This window comes from Dendroctonus ponderosae, unplaced genomic scaffold, assembly GCF_020466585.1.
Source record: "Dendroctonus ponderosae isolate FM_Combo_2020 unplaced genomic scaffold, Dpon_F_20191213v2 Dpon_F_20191213_2, whole genome shotgun sequence".
Taxonomy (NCBI): Eukaryota; Metazoa; Arthropoda; class Insecta; order Coleoptera; family Curculionidae; genus Dendroctonus; species Dendroctonus ponderosae.
The window spans coordinates 7,074,476-7,092,128 of NW_026018165.1; the positions used below are offsets into that span (position 1 = coordinate 7,074,476).

Genomic DNA, 17,653 nt, shown 5'->3' on the forward strand with positions numbered 1-17,653 from the left:
TTCTTTGAGTCTTTTGTGTAATGGTCTTGAGGTTTCTCCTATATAAAATTTATTGCATTCGCAAGAAATTTTATAAATTACATTTTTTGTATTTTTAATTATATCATGAGGTTTTGTTGAAATTTTGTTTGTCTGAAATTTTACTTCTAGTTGTATTTTCAGTTTTGAAGATAGTCCTAATATTACATTTTTTACCTACTCGTTTAATTTGATCTGAAAGTCCTGGAATCAATGGAATGAAAAGGTTCGTAATAGGTTTTTTTGATTTTGTTTTGTTCGTGGGAATTCAATTTCGTTAAAACATTTATCAATAAAAGAATTTGGATAATTTTTGAAATTTAAAATTTCTTTTATAAATTGTTTTTCTTTGGAAAAATTAGATTGATTACAAATTATTTTTGCTCTATCATATAGACTTTTACGACACCCTTTTTAACAATTATCGGGTGATTTGAGTCGAAATTCAAATATCGGTTAGTATGAGTAGGTTTTATTTTATTTTTATCTGTAATAAAAGACGTGAGGAAATTCTGTCCTTTTTAAAGACAAACATTTTTGAGGCGAAATACCCAAAAAGAAGTTTGTAAAAAAATGAATTCGCCTCAACAATATAGAACGTATCAACAACTTGTCACACTAATCATTCGAAGGTTTAATGCAAATGTACTGAACAAAAACATATTTGACCATATATCTACTGTAAACTTTGTTTGAAAATGTCGATTTTTGGATCAGTAATCAGATCATTTTTTACACTTTAGTAACAACAGTATTACTTAAAATACTATACAAGTGGCTTAATCCTCGTCAACTTTGGAGAAGCTAAAGCTCTAGCTAAAGAATTTCTGAGAACATTATGTACTGGTAATGCGCCGCTTATTGAGTTTTCCAGTTTCACCATTTTACACTTTTTGAAAAGAAATAGAACCGCTAACTAATTTGCTAATTTAACCACCATCGTAACAATAGCAAGAATGCACACTTCATTTGAAACACCTTATAAATGACACAAAAAAAAATTATTATAGTCAACAACCAAACGTGAGAACTAAAGGGCAAAAATTAATTATCCAACAAAATCACGGCGGTTAAAGTACAATTTGCATATATATAGCGTATCAGAAAACAAACCAAATTACTTAAATGTATGAACCTGCCATATTTTATATAGTTAAATATTATGCTTTAGAAAGTGGAAGAATGGACTGGGGCAAGATCGATCTTCGAACTTTTACAACTTGCTCAAGTGCATATAAAGTGGGTATCAAAATGCAGGCAGTTGGCAGGAATTCAATGATAACGAAGTTTTATGATTTAATAAAGCGATTTCAGAGTTAAGGTTGGAAAGGAGTAAAAATATTCTAAAATTTATTATGAGGAGGCTCGTATTTATAGCAATTTAGCACACTTTGTTTACTGATGATCTACATTTGTAGGTTGATCATGTTTAAGTCGCGCCAAACTGCAGAAATTTAAATGATGCTTCGAAGGAAGCAATATCTGCGGCCACTAAAAATGTAATCTAAAAAACTGTATTGTCAAAATTTGTATGTTGTATCTACCTTCACATTTGGCAAACCACTGAAAAATCTTTACTTCGTCCAATATCGAGCGAAAGATGAAAAAAACTGTTTATAATATTTGGCATTTTTCTTTGCATTCTGAGGATATCACTTGGTCTGCATTAAATGTATATTTTAGAATATACTGTATACTATATACTATATTCTGAATGTATATTTTAGACAAACTGATGATGGTGGAGAAAAACACCGAAACCTTTGTGTGACATTTTAAATGGTAAACAATAAAATTGACTGAAACCCAGGAATTTCTTTTGAATATCTACACTACCATTCAGCAGGAAATGCAAGTCAATTTTCCACGTTATAAAGATTGATTAATCTTGGATAAACAACAACTATCTCAGATAGTTACACAGTTATATAGTACAAAAATATCATATAATGTACTTTCCATTAACTGATTTATGGCCGATAAACCGATTTATTTTCACTGTTAATGATTATTTCCGATCATCTGATACAGATCATCCCCACAAGGTGCATCAGCACTCAGTTATCACCGAGAACCTACAATAATCCATAATAATAAAACAAACCTCAGACTGTATTAATCTGCTTGAAGCAAGCAACATTTCTTCTTCTAAAGTTCCGAATTCTGTCAGATGAAATATTTCAAACCTTTTCTAAGCGAAAATATTTTACTTGATGCAATGAATGCAAGCGCTGAAATGACTACAGGCAGGTCCTAACAAATCGAAGATTCACAAATTCTTTGCTGGAAAAGTTTAGAATATTTACTACGTGAAAAATAAAAATTGAAGGATATAAATACAGCAAATAAATGAAAGTTTCCAAAAGTTGAAATAAAGGGCGAACAAGGAATGGTGCCAAAATGCTAGATAATGAAATTAGAGGTGGGACACTTCTTTTACTGACTCGTGATGTGAACTCATGGAGAAAAACACAAAGATAATTTGGCTCAAACTTTTCAAGATTCCCCTTTCACATCGGATATTTATTGGGACTTTAATCATCAATTAAAATCGCTTGTAATTAAAGCGCAAGCTGGCAATTTCAGGTGACAAATATATTCAGTGCAAGGAGTTTGTTGAAATATTCTAAATACGTGCGTATGGTCATTCAGAAAATGGTAAAAATGCAGAACTGACAAATGAGAACTTAGAATTTTGTTCTGTAAACTCTTGGTAAATCAACTTGTTTGATTATATCAAGAAGTTGTTCAAATATTTGACTTGTCATTAAATTAGTCATTTTTCCAGTGAGATTGAATTTTGAATAACCACAACCGTTCTACCTTAATAAAAGTTTGTTTCCAAGAATCCTTAATTGTAATAGGACTGATAAGTGCTTTTCTCTGAAATTAGTCTTATTGATAAGAAACTTATATGTGATTTTTTAATAGTGAAATATTTTTTATGGTACTTTAGTCAAGGAAGATCTGAACTTTCCAGCTTGTACAACGACTTAACGCATGTTCACAAATACATGAAATATGTAAATACATACTTCAAATAAATATGTAATTGATAATTGCCTTGATTCAGCACAGCACAAATTTTCACCTGCTGTTTTAAATTGAATTTGAATGAACTGAACAGATTTTATTTCTTTATTTTCAATGTTCAATTAAACATTTTGAATTACGTGTTTATGAATATCCAATATTCTCAAAAAATCAATAGCACATTGAGCATTGCGAAAAACTGCCAACTTGAATATTCTATGTGATTTTTAGAGGCAATTTCATGATCATGCATATTTGCGTTAAGAACGTGCTTAATCATTTTAGGGCGTTTTCTAAGCAATATGATGCGTTAGGTCAGTATGTATTTCTGAAGCTCTGCCGTATTTATGCAATGTCAGTTCTTTAAGGTTTAATTTCTCATAAAACGAACGAAGTTAAAAAGTGGGAATCAAAATGGAAGATAATTAGAAGCTTATTTAAAATAACGCAATAATCTTTATTCCGAACTAATTTACATCTCTATCTTATCGTTTATTTGGACTTTCGATGTGTTGACATGACTTGTCTAGAATTTAATATCAGAATCTATCTGGAAGGAAACTTTGTTTTTCCATAACACGGTTTATTATAGCAAATAGGTTAGAGATGGTGTCAGTGTGATTTAAACCCACGTGTAACGCTTTTATATTTCTAAATAATTGTTTCGCAATAACAGCAAACCAAAATCTATAATCTGATTATTAAAAAAACAAGTTGACGAATAAATGGTTTATTATTAGATTTATGTTCTCTTGATTCGACTAGGCAGGATTTAGTATTAAGAACTTCAGAATATTTAGTTCATTAAATTATATTGTTTCAGGTATGTGACGATTGATTGTTTAAGACAAATGGTGAAAACTAATGCCAGTGGGGTAAGTTGTCATCATACAGATTACAAAATCTATTTAATTCTAGTGTAGTTAAATATTTCCAGTCTTACCAACAGCTACAATGATACATAAAGTATATCAATAATATGCGACTGTTATGATATAAATTAGCACATACTAAATAGAACAATATTACACTTTTCATAATAATCATAATGCTAATGAAAGAAAACAACTGGTTGGATCAGCAAATTAAACACATTAACAAAGTGGTTAAGCCTAATGAGACCTATATACCTGAATATCGTGTAAACAAAGGATTGATATAACATAATCAAGAGGGTTGTAGATAAAGTTAATTGCAATATTTACCTCAACGTCCTGTTATGTTCCAAGCACGTGGACACGTTTAATTAATAAAGTTTGTTATAGTTATATGTAAAATCGGTTGGTTTGGCAATTATTATATGACTTTTTATGCCAAAAGTACTAACTATTGACTATTCTCTTTTTTTAAAATTATCTATCGACGAATTTCAACTAGTCACTCACTCACTTTGGTTGTTGTTTAGCTTAAATAGCCTTACTTAAAAGCACAACTGTACGTTTCAAAATGTTGATTCCAAGTACTGAATCAAGGGCAAAAGTAATGAAAAAAAAGTGTAGGTAAAGACTTAACAAAAAAAAATTAATTTCAAAATCCTTGATTGATTGATGAACAAGTAGATTGCTTAAATGTAATTGATTTACACGTAAGAAATAAAGTGTGTGATATAATAACTTAAAGCAATCAGCATTAATCGGGTTTTCACAACTTCACAACCACTACTTGTGATGTTAGCACACAGTTTAACCCGTGTATATTATAGTCATATTTTACATAATTATTGATCTTTGTTGACGTTATTATTATTATTATTATGATTAATACTTGATTATTTCATATTGTTTCCCTGAAGAGTTATCATTTTATTGACGCACATTTTGGGAGTACTTTAGTATTTCGTTTTCGATTACGATACACTGTACATTACAAAACGTGTTTTGTGTAACCTACACGTTTTAATGCTAGATTATCTAATGGTTTTTGGGGCAACCTTGTGTTTTAATTTTTTTCCATTTTCCAAGATTTCCATTAATTCTCAGCAGTCGTTTTTCCCATATATGCATGTATATCGCCTAATATCCATACTTAATCGGATCCGCACCTTTCTTCTTGATATTATGAAAAATTCAGAAGTAATAAGTTAAACATTTTACATTGTAAGCTATTATCGTTTTGTTTTCATGCCATAATTAGCGTAATCAAGTTCATATTATAATAATTTGTCCTGATCGCTAATATATGTTAATGTAGTAGATATTATCTTCTCTAGAAAAGGTTTTGATGTACATTTTCAGGTTTGTCTAGCGAGCCTACGACTTTTGAACAATATTTACCGGTAAATGCTTCAGAGCAATAAAACTATCGTGCGTCTATTATAGCGATTTTTTCAGCAGGATTTATTTATTTTATAAAATATATTTTTTTAATTTCTGATTAACTTTTTTCGTTGTTTCGGTATCCACATTTCTACTTTTGAAAGTTAGATTTTTAGTAAAAATGTATTTGTCTGCTCCATATCGCTGCGTTTGAGATGTGCTTCACTTCGCAATTCATATACATGGTACTTGAATCGATTAAAGACGAGTATTTGCTAAATTGTTGTCAGGAATATAAAAATGTATTGAATTATCCAATGAAATACTTGAAAAGTGTTTATCAAAGTATGCTGGTAGTTGAAACAATCATTCACTTTATACTATCTGTTTGGAATTCCTGACGATTAGAGCAAAGTCAAAAACAGAGGTTTTCGAACTTAGATCGAATTGTTTGACACATTTTAAGAAACAATCTTCAGATCTTATCAAAGGCTATTGTTAAAGTGGCTCGAAAGATAGAAAAACAATAATACGCAGGAAGTCACTCTTAAGTACCCGTCGTATTATAAATGTCTCGTATTATTCGTCGGAACACTCGGAACGGAGCGCAGATTGTTAAATAACCGATTTTCTGCCATATTTTCTTCCTTTTTATCGAACGCCTACACTAGCTGGTAAAGCATAAATCACAAGCGTTTTTTTATGTGATGCTTGAGAAGGAATAATTATATGACATCCCAAAGAAGGAACATATTAAAATTTCACCGAAAATATTATGTTATCATCAACGATTAATTGTTATTGACAGCCTTTGGTTTTTCCAAGATCGCATGTTGTTTTCCAGTACACATTTTGCGATTCTTGAATTAACCATAGAAAATTTAGACCCAACTTAGGTTTTAATAATTTTTTTATATATCCTGAGAAAATATACGTTTTTTAAACATTAATGGCAATAAAATTAAGCACATATTTTTCATATATTCTTCATCAAATCCATTATATATGGAAATAAAGCATATATGAGGAGACGCCAAACAAAACCTCACAAGTCAAAAAATTTGTAAATTGGAGTTAGCGGCTGAACCTTAATCGTATCGATTATTTACGTTGTATAGAACCTTCTAGATGCAACAGAATGCCGCAAATCCCTTTAAAACACCTTTGGGAAAATTCGTGTTCCAAGCAAAACCATATAATTATGTCTGATTTTCCCAAAATCTAACAAGTCCATTGCAGCCAATAGGATTTAAAAAAGTTTTCAGGATTTCATAGCATATATATTTGCATCAGCCTAATATTTATTAATTGCTATTATTTTGTCACGGAAACTGGAAAAACTTTGAAGTTCGAAGAATATCAAAGGGCTTCAAAGCTGTTTGCAAAAACTCGTGTAAATTAGCAATTAGAAAATAATTTTTATTGAGAAAACAGTTTCCAAAAGGGGTTGTGTTATCGTTTCTGGGAGGGCCAACAATTTTTTTTCGTTTTTAGCCAAATCTGACACAGCAACCTGCTCAAGAAAGGTTGGAATTGGGAAAGCAATTTAAAGATTCCTCTTAACGAAATTGTTCTCATTCATCCAATTAGTGTTGCTAAGAAAAAAGACGTAAATGAGCTATGCATTATGTATTCTGTATGACTAAAAAAAAAAAGCTTTTTATGGTACACAAATATTGTAAATGGAAAATGTTACCACGGTTCCAATGGAAGAACAAGAGAATTAGTATGTTACGTTTATAGATAACATTCTTACAAAATATAATTTTTAATCGTTGGTATAGATACGGACTAAAAAAAATATGCCCGCGCTTTTAAATTAAGGCCATTCTTATCGTGAGTTACTTAAGAGAACAAATGGCAAGTTAGAATGTTAAATTAAACAAACAGTAACAATAATAAAAGTTTGTCATATTATTCGTATTGACTTCCAACTAAAAGAAAACCAGATGTTCAGAGCTTTCGTCCATTCGCATTTTCCGAATGTTGCCTGTGAGCCTGATGAATCAAGTGAAAAAATGCAAATTGTTTTAAGACGGCTCGAGATACGTCTAAAACACACATAAAAAGTGTTATGAATCGAAATTTTGCAAAAGTTCACATTTATAGAGGTATTAAATAATTAAATTGATTTAGCGAGTGCAACACCAAGACCAAAAGTGCAACTGTTTTTGCAAAGATTTCATGTAATTAAGGTACAGCTAATTTACTATGACTTTTGGAAGCCATAATTCATAACTTAAGTCAATCGTTAAATTAATTTGATACGCAATATTCAAAGTTAAATTTCAAAATTATCGTCAAATAGCCTTTATAAGAATGAGCCCGTCTTCTCTAAGAAAACTACTTTAAAAATTGTTATGTTTTTAAATATTACATTTCAAAAAAGCTTTAAGTATTTAATTTATTTCACGAGAAAAGTCTTTTCAACAAGCTTTGCTCGGTATCATATCGGACAGTTCTAGAAACATTTCCGAACTGCTACGAGCGTTCACAAACACCGAGAGAGTATTTTCAAGAGTACTACGCAAATTTTGATAGTTTTAGTATGGAATTAAAAATTATAGTGATTTTTTCCACAGTTTGGTGGTTAAGTAGGCCACAAATTAGCAGAGCAGGTTAAATAGCAGATGTGAAAGAAATAAATAAATCGCCTTCTGAATGAATCTTTTTTTTGGGTGTTATTCAAATAAAAAAAAATATCGTACACATTTCTCAACGACTTGTTTAGCAGTATTTGCTTCTAAAAATAAACACGGAACAATTCAAGCGCCATCGTTTTGTTATTAAAATGCCATTTAAAATTTAAGTTATTTCTGTACGTTTGTCTGTTTTCACATTTCCCGTTCTGTGCTGTTGCAGACACACGTGGTGCAGCAAGAAAAATGCATTTCAGGAATAGATAAGTGGCTCTTTTGTTAGTGGCAGCAGTCGGTGCAAACAAATGATTGTAATAGCGGAAAACAGCTGAACCGGCGTCTGGTTCCGGTGCATGGCGAGGTTTTTCATTGCATGTGCCAGCACCAACTGGCTTGAGATGGTACCTGCAATGTTGTCGTTGACTGCAATTATCAGTAAACGTTGGGAAATGTGTCGAATAATGTCGGTTTCGCATTTTCCATTAGGCCCATGTTTCTACATGTTGTGTGAAAATGATCAGTACAAAATTTATAAGGCATAATGATCGAAACAGTTAAAGCAAATGCTGCAGACAAAGTCCAAAATTACTACCTAAATGCAAGAAACTACTAGTATTTAAACATTTTCCCATAATCTAATGGATATGTTGTCCTAGCTTCGTGCGTTCGGTACGTGAAAGATAAGATGCCATTCTTGTCTACTTATCTTAATAATTTAAATAGTCACTTGACTTTATTTTTTTATCTGAATAGCATGATATTACAAAAAAAACTAGATCCTAGCAGATTGTCATTTTATGTAAGACAAGGAATTTTAATCGACATTATGTGACCAACTGATCAACACAGTTTTCGTTTGCGAAAACACAAGCGTTTTTTGCAATTTTTACCAGGAAGGGCAATAGTTCTGATATGGCCGAAAAATGCACACGTAATTTATATAGCTTTTCAACACACGTAAACCGAATACTGAATTTTTCCTCGAGTGAGTTTTTAGGTTTATTGGTAGAACCTTTTGTAGTCGTCTTAGTTGTGTACAGGTGAATCAATAAAAAGTTAAGTATGCCAAAGAATTACTTTCGAAATGGTCCGACTAAGACTCAGTCTTAGTCGGAAAGCACGGGAGATCACTTCGCCCGCCGCCTCATCGCCTTTGAAAATGTCCACCGCAGTTGTGGACGAAACGTCAGGAAGAAATTCCGATAGACCACGGCTTCAAAGCCCGGAAAATATTCCTAAATGTAATTTGACCGGCCGTGAAAGTCTTTTTTAGACTTTTAGACTTTCTAATCTTGCCCATGGAAGAAGCGCCTTTGAGCAAATATTTACGCCAATCTTCCCATTTTGAAGTACATTATATTTTTAAGTAAACAAATACTGTATCGCGGCATGACCGCACATCATAACACAATTATGTTTTTAGATAAGAATTTTTATATGATATGATTGATGTTTCCCATCTGACTGCTACCTCAACATTTCCCAAAATTATCGTCAGTAATGTTAATCTTAATTACGCGAGCAATAAGTTGTAGATTGCCCATTCTGATGAGAGTGTTATTGACGTTTTCCAATGGCACGTTTTGCCCAATTTGCTTTCGTAAAGTGTGTAGTAACGGCTGTCTCATTGTTTAAATGGCGGATTCAGATTATCGCTGGCGAACGATAATGAAGGAACACTTCTTTACAACGTTCAAACTTCAAACTCAACAGCAAGTGGACATTTTCTGAGTGGGAAAAAGTGAAGAGAATTATGCTTAAAAGTGACTTATGAAATAGTTTGAAAATTCACAAAAAGTACTATTAAAACTTGACGATAGTTTTAAATTTGCAAAACTTGCAACAGCTACCTAAATCTAACAATTTATTACTACTGGATGCCAAAATGATAAGAAAACGTGAATGATATCTAAATCCCAAATACAATCTTGTAAATAGTCAATGAGCATATGTTGCAAGCTGAGAGTGCGTTCGCATTTTTCCACGGCACTTACCAGCACTTACTTTCAGTTCATTAAACGCAGGGAATTTTTATCTGTTAAGTATCCAGTAAACGTTATCAGTGCTAACCCATTATCACTTTGTAATAGTTGATTTTGCATACGCGTTATTTACGACATGTGGTAAAGTTTGAACTGTTGCCTAGATATTCAAGTTATGGATTTTATCATTTTATTTATAATTTAAGGCGTTTCATTATATACAGGGTGATCCAAATAAATTTGCCGTCATTCCTCTGGAGGTGTCATCTGGCGGTGTTTTAGGAGTACAGCAAAAATAGTAGAAAAAATAATTGTTTTTAAAAACTGAGAAATTTGCAAAACACTATATCAGAAAGACGGCAACAATATTTTTCAAGATAATTTGCCTAATTAACCTTACATTTAATTTTTTTTTTTATTTAATTAACTTGCTCGTAATTATTAAAAACTCGCCTAACCATGGAAAAATACAGAAAGTGGCAAGAAAATAGACAAGGATAAACGGTAAATTCAACAGGATTCACAACAACAACAATTATTGTCCTTATAACCTCGAATTGATATGCTTACAAGTAAACATACATTTGAAGCTTTAACTTCAAACAAGTTAGTGCCGTTTTTTGAATGCATAAGTATTCCAACATGCTACCAATTAAACATCGGCAATTTCAAAATAATGCTTAGTAACAAAGATGAAATTCGATTTTGAACTGTTAATATCACCTAGAAATTTTCGAAAATAAAAAAAAATATATTTTTTTGTCGTTCTCCAAGCGAGCCCTATAACCCCTTAAAAGTAATGACGCCAATTTTGAATCACCCTGTATAAAACACGTTACTTAACATTATAAAATACTTCAAATTCAACAAATTATTATTTCGACAAAAAAACTTTTTAGCAAACCCAATTTTTAAGCTAGCAATTCAGCCATATATTTGAATTTATAGCAAGTCCCAGGTAACAAGGAACTTCGTACTGCAAAATAGGTGTGTATTTGCGGCACATTAAACAGCAGCAATCAAAGTGGGAGTAAGTTGACAAAAAACGCCCAGGAATAAGTTAAAATATTAAATAAGCGGCGAGAAAAGCACAATCACATGGCTCTTCATTAGAGAACTACGAAGACAAAACTGCCTTCAAGATGGTCAAAGTATTAGGTACTTGAGCAGCCATAGTTTTTAATATAATTAAGTGTAATAGAATAGGTAGGCAAGGCGAGGCCAACAACTTAGAAGGAAGTATAGAAAATCAATCTACCAAGATATTAAGAAACTTTATAGTAAAGTTGCAAGGCTTTTAGAGATCACTGAAAAAAGCACACTCCAGAGAAGTTGAATAATACAATCCTACCAGATCTTAAGTAATTTTAGAGAAAAGCAGCAAAATTATCAAGCTTTTTAAAAATTTGTTGTTTGCGGTCAAGCAACAAGTTAGATTAAAGTGGAAGAATTCATACCGAATTATGACTTTTAGAGAAGACTGTGAAAAGCGTTAAGTTGAATTTCTTAACAAAACAATAAGAAATGGGCAATCAGATCCGAAACGTTTAAATAAATAAATCCTTGCTTTTCATCAACTCCAGAATAAGAAACATATGAAATCATCTGCATCAAAAACTTTAATAAGACAACAATTCACTGTTGTTTTTAGTTTGTTATTTCCAACAGTTGAAACTGTTTGTAGTACCTCTATAAGACGCTATTTAAGGAAACAGCATTAACTTTGAGATCAGAAAAATTAAGCATTTCTTACAAGAAGTAAATGTAGTTTTTAAACTCTGATGATTTACAGCTCCTATTTTTAGCGTAATGAAATAAGATATGAAAACTTTTTAGACTAGGTGCCAAATCGTATTTAGACCGGAGATACAAACCACACCGAAATTAAGTGAGGGAAAATTAAACAGGCATATTTATTATTTTAAGTTTTGAGAAGATTTATTATAATGAAAAAAACTCTAAAAACATTGTAAGAATCAAGACATCTTACATTTCAAATAAGAATGCGCTCAATGAAATATTTATTCTAGTTGTAAAAAATAAAAAAGAGAAAATCACCAACTATTTAAAAGTTTCACTAAATCCTTTTGTATCATTGCCTCTTTGCAAGAAGTACTCTAACTGTAATTGCTTTGACTCAAAAATGCGTTCTATATGCAAAAGGTTGATTTTTGAATACATTCTAATAAAGCAGCAGTCTAGACAAAGCAAATATTAGTCTGAAATGTGGCAAATAACGCTTCCAAGATAATTACGTAATAGATGAAAAATGATTCATTTGTTTCTTTGTCTACTATTGTATATTAAATGTACAATTCCTGAGGCCTTTCAAAAACTATCAATCGAAAACCCAAATTTATTGCTTCAATTTTATGTGGCAAAGGTAAAAGTTTTCATATCCCATTCGACTACTTAAGTTGAAATCAGATTCAAAACCTTTTACTAATAATTTGATGAAACAGAGAAACTGGTTATAAAAATGTAACTGTAGTCACGTGTCCGTAAAGTACACATGTCCGTAAAGGATCAGTTGATTTAGAAACTTTTCAACAGTAACTATGAGGCATTAGTACTCATTAAATTAATAATAATACATTAAAAAATTATACTCATTAAATGGGTACTGAAGGAATTTACTTATTTAAAGTTTCTTTGTGAATCTTTTGCCTATATTTAATATCAAACATTTATTTCGCAATTTTACTTGCTCAACTGTTATAAAACATACTGACAAAGGTTATACTCTTAATGACAACACATTTTTAACGACCGACATTTCAGAACCGGCGTGGCATTATCTTGAAGACGATTTAAGTAACGTTCCGTTATTAAACTCCTGATTATACGCAGGAAAACAACAAACCTTTCTCCTAAAATTCCAGCCGAAATATTAAATCCTTATCGACGTTGAGGATATTCAGTCTTTGTATAAATGGGAACAATATTTGCACAAATAATTCACATTGCTTTCATTTACAATGGTTTGAAACAAAAATGTAATACGTAGTATACTGATTAAAAGCATGTGGGTAATGGAGTAAGCGAAAAATGTGAGCGTCTAATACTGGAAAATTTGCCAAACGAGTCAAATAGTTAAAAACGTTGAACAAATTCATAACATATTGATATCGTTTGCATTTTAAGTGCCGTTGTGCCTACAAAATTGAAGAAATTTGTTTGAAGACGGTAGAGCCATGCGACAATTCATTCTGGCATAGGATGTTTAAGATTTCTGATATAGAAAATGCAGCTTGTCTTTGGACACATAATATTTAATTAAAATTGCAATTTTATTCCCATCAACCTGCTGGTAGAAACAATATGTAGAATATTAATAATGAATTCTTCAAATAGAGTAATAATTTTGATACGACAACTTTAGAACTGGTGATTGCTCTCTGAAGGAAAAAACCAAAAACAAGATCGAGTACAATACTCCCAAGCCCGGCTATAATAAGTCGGAAGAACCAATTTGTGCAGCAACTAAACTATCTGCAAACATTCTAGAATTCTTCACTCTAGATTGTTAAAAATCACTAATACTTGTGTTAGCTTTACTCAGATCTCTTCAAAAATGTTTTACGATTGAATAACATAACGTCAAAAATAAAGTAGTTAACGACTTATTAAACATAAACCGATTTGAATAGTTTAATGTCTTTAATCTGTTAATTAATTAATAATCCAAAACGGTTTTAATTATTTTCCAGATAAATAGTGCCTGTCTTCAAATTCCTGCCAAACATTGATGAAGCTTTTCGCGTAATTGTCCAATTGGGCCAGCTTGACTTCTAAAAACAATACCGTTTAAGTCCACATAGGAAAAAATAGTGGCGTTAGGCTTGGATATCTTGGTGGCCACTCAATAGTGCCTCCTCACCGAATCAATTATCACCGTTGCCTAACTGGAGGAACATTATGTAAATCGTCCGATAAAATCAGATTTTATTGACGGTCTGTCTGATTTTCTACTTTACGTTAATAATTAAAGACTCGATCATGTTACGTTGTCGAAGTGCACCATTCTAGTTTTGTGTGCTAAATAACAGCCCAATAAAAGCAATCGCCCATTTATCAGCCCAGACATTGAGTTTTTCTGGCTATGATGTTCTCTAAAGGAGTAAGGGTTGTCCAAACGCGCCACAATTTCATACATCTGTTTTCCTCAAGTTTTCGAATTTGTCGGTTACAATTTTAATGGACATAATTTCACAATATTGGAATATCTTGTTCAAGTCATTCACAAGAAAAAACTTGAAGGATTCGCAATTTATAGAGCGAAATTGACTCCATTTTAATAGTTTTCTAATCGATAAGCGGGAGAGTCCTGATGCCAAACAACCGACGAGTCGATAAAGTTGGGTTCATGGCAAGCTGACCGAGAACTTCAACTTGAAATGCCTTTTCAAGTTGTGTTGGCGCTTTTCTTTTCCGATTAGCAACGAAATCGTATTATTGAATTTATTTAGCTGAAAACAATTTCATCAAATGTAACGTTATGTGATTTATCCAAAAACCATTTTTACAGAGCTTTAAAAATAAGTATCACAAGTAGTTTAACTTCTCTCCGATTTTCCAAGTACGGATCTCAACAGTTCTTCGGAAACAATTGGATTTGGGAAATGTTAGAAACAGTTTAGCTGGTGCAAGAATACTCTCACTTACTGTAGAAGCGGGTGAATTGTTTATTTTTTTCGCTTTCAAATTGTCATGCAATATATTTGGCAAAATGGATGAAATGGAACACCAACACGCTAGTTTTTTAAAAAGCAGAAAAATCTACATACCTAATATTAAGTAAGTAAACCCTAAATAATTTACCTACAACTCTAGTGCTGTAAGAGGGTGCATTACGTTGGAATAAAAATTACAATATTTATCTATAGGCTTTCTTCTTTACTAAAACACTCGTTGTGTTTCTTATGCAAACATTTAATGCATGCCACGAATCGGAAATCAGCAGTTGAGTGTGGAGAGTCAAAGTTGCTCAAATTCAAGCTTGCCGATAGTTAAAAAAATGTCATTAAAATCTTTAAAAAATTGCTTTTTCCAAAATTAATTTGTACACTGCGCCGAAAATTTTACACACAGCCTAAGTTTAAATATTCCCTAGCTTTCGACTGTGGACATTTTATCAGTCGGTTATCCGATTTGAACAACTTTTTATGGAATGATAGCTCTATTCTCGTAGAAAATTTAAGTTTTTATAACCAAAAAACGTAATGAAATTAGTGTCAAGTGTGTTTAAATAGTTTAAGTCCGTCTGCGGGCAATATCAGGTAGTTGAAACAGAGAAAAGTAAACGGTGATTATATGAGGATTATCCCTGATGTGTTCTGAGTAATTTGGATCCTTAAGCGTCTGTTTAACTTGAGCAATTCGAGAGATTTTCATTTTTTATGGCCCGACCCATTTTGCGTACGAATTGCATTTAAACTTTTTTTCTTGGATACTGGACATTAGGGCTCGGAATTAAACTCGAATAATTCCAGTAATCGAATATTCGAAAAGCGAATAATTATGTGTAGTCATAACTCGAATATCCGAATATTCGAATACTCGAATACTCGAATAATCGAATACTCGAATACACCAACATTATCAAACTCACAAGGTGCAAATATCTTTATATGCACTTTGTACACTTTTATAAAATAAATTATTCATATTCTACAAGCATTTAAATGTACACTTTTATAAAATAAATTATTCATATTCTACAAGCATTTAAACAAATATCCATATATTTACAAGCAAATGAAAATAATCATATTTACTCTCCTTTACTCGAGTATTCGAATATTCGAATAATTTTACTATTCGAATAAACCACTAAACGAATATTCAAATATCAGATTTTTAAAAATTCCGAGCCCCACTGGACATACCAATGTTTACAAGAAGTTTAGAGCTGTTAACCTCTGTTTATTTGGTTACGTATATAAGTCTAAAAAAAAACAATACAAAAAATAATTTTCTTATGATCTTATGGTGCGTCTAGACGTGACGAGCCGAGTCTGAGAAATTTTCATCGCAAATCAAAAAAGTTTAAATAAGATTCACGCGGAAAATGTGACGAGTCACAAAAACTGGAATTGCCCAGGATCAACAAACTTATACTTTTTGATATACTTATACTGTATACTTTTTTGCTATAAGCCACCTCATATTGCCTGCAGAAATATTTAAACTTCGATCAAGAAAGCATGACAGGATTTGAGCGTCCTGTGCATTATGTTTACTTAATTTTGTTTGCTCATCTTATAAGTTATAATTTGTTTAAGAATAAACTTTATTAAACTTTCGATGAAAAAAATAATTCAAAGCGGATCACCAATTTGCAACATTTGGGAATATTTAAGTTATGGGCTAAATTTGCAGCGCAGTGTAGGTATTTTGTTGTTGAAGTTATTTTGAGTTTGTCCTCTAAACTATAAACGCTCACTTCCATCTACGGTTCTACGCGTTTTCTCAAACTTTAATAATTTTCTCAGATTATCGTTTCACATTATTTTTGGACTCCGCTGAGAAAAACCGTCGAGAGGCGCGTTGACGCCTATGTGGAAACCAGCCTTAAGATTTGAGTGTCAAAATGCAAAACAGAATGCAAAATTGCAGATAATTGAACAAGAGCAGCTTAAAGCGTAAACCTTCATATATGGGACATCGTTCAACACATAATTAAAATTACTATAAAAACCGTGCCGAATTTGAAAAAGCTCAACGTAAATGATAATTTCCCAAAACCAAAACATCGAATTGCCAAAAACCGATAAAACACGTAAAACGTGCGTCGGTAACTTGAATGAAACTGCAAAGGTAAAGTTGCAAATGTTTGCTGACTTAATTGAAATTGCATGATTGTGTTGTGCTGAGGTTCCCAATTGATGTTGAGTGACATAAAGCAGCCTTGGGGCTGATTATCATTACATTATTTACAATTATTTATCTCGAGAAGTAGTCGAGATTCGACAACATAGCAAACTCAATGTCTTGGCCGAGCCAACGAACGAAAAATTCAGCCTGAGTGGAATTCTCGTGCGCGCTACTCAGTTGTTTTCTGTTCCGTTTCCAACTTAACTTCGCAATCGGACTTATCAGTTGCGTTCGGAATTTTGAACAGTAAAGTGAAAAGCAGTTTTCCACGACGATCAACAACTTTCGAACGAAGTCGCGACATAAAGTTTAAAAGTGGAACAACTTCGGAGTTCAACTTTTCCACAAAAGTGAACTATTATTTACGTAACGCATTTGCAAAGTTTCATCTGTTTGTGATCCTGATTCAACAGCGAACTACAAGTCATTTTTTACTGACTTAAGTCGGCTTTGGATGTTTTACACGCGCGTTGATAAAGCCATGATAAGTTATAGTCTTTGCCTTAGTGTTGTGAGTACTTGACAGTCACGCGCATTTTTCGATTTTCTATTTATTTCTTGGATTACTTTTATTTCGAAATTGTGGAGTTTGTCACTTATGGTAAGTAGTATAGCATTCCACCAACTGTAAGGTCAAATAAGAATCTTTGTGTGGACAAAACATTTATTTACAACGTTGAAACAAGTCTGCCGGTTTGTGCAGCATACACGTTCTTTATGCGTATTGCGCTCCTATTCGGATAGTCATAAGCAACGGATTAGTCGCTCATCAAGCAATAAACTACGGGAAAAAATTAGCAACAATCAGCTGACCAGACCCAGCTGTTCGAAGTCGCGTCCAAATGGTTTA

General features: G+C 32.1%; 1 protein-coding gene across 8 annotated transcripts in view; it reads left to right on the plus strand.

Moving 5' to 3' along the window:
• Window positions 1-17,653, plus strand: part of LOC109537830 (dual 3',5'-cyclic-AMP and -GMP phosphodiesterase 11) — a 202,470-nt gene that overhangs the window by 86,822 nt on the left and 97,995 nt on the right. For 2 of the 8 annotated variants that reach the window (XM_019904741.2, XM_019904742.2), the window contains exon 1: window positions 16,902-17,404. The exons of 5 other annotated variants lie outside the window; for them this stretch is intronic. The gene's annotated coding sequence lies outside the window, so the exon portion shown is untranslated. Of the gene's footprint in view, window positions 1-16,900; window positions 17,405-17,653 lie in introns of those variants that run through there. One more of the 8 variants, XM_019904740.2, reaches the window with a different exon arrangement.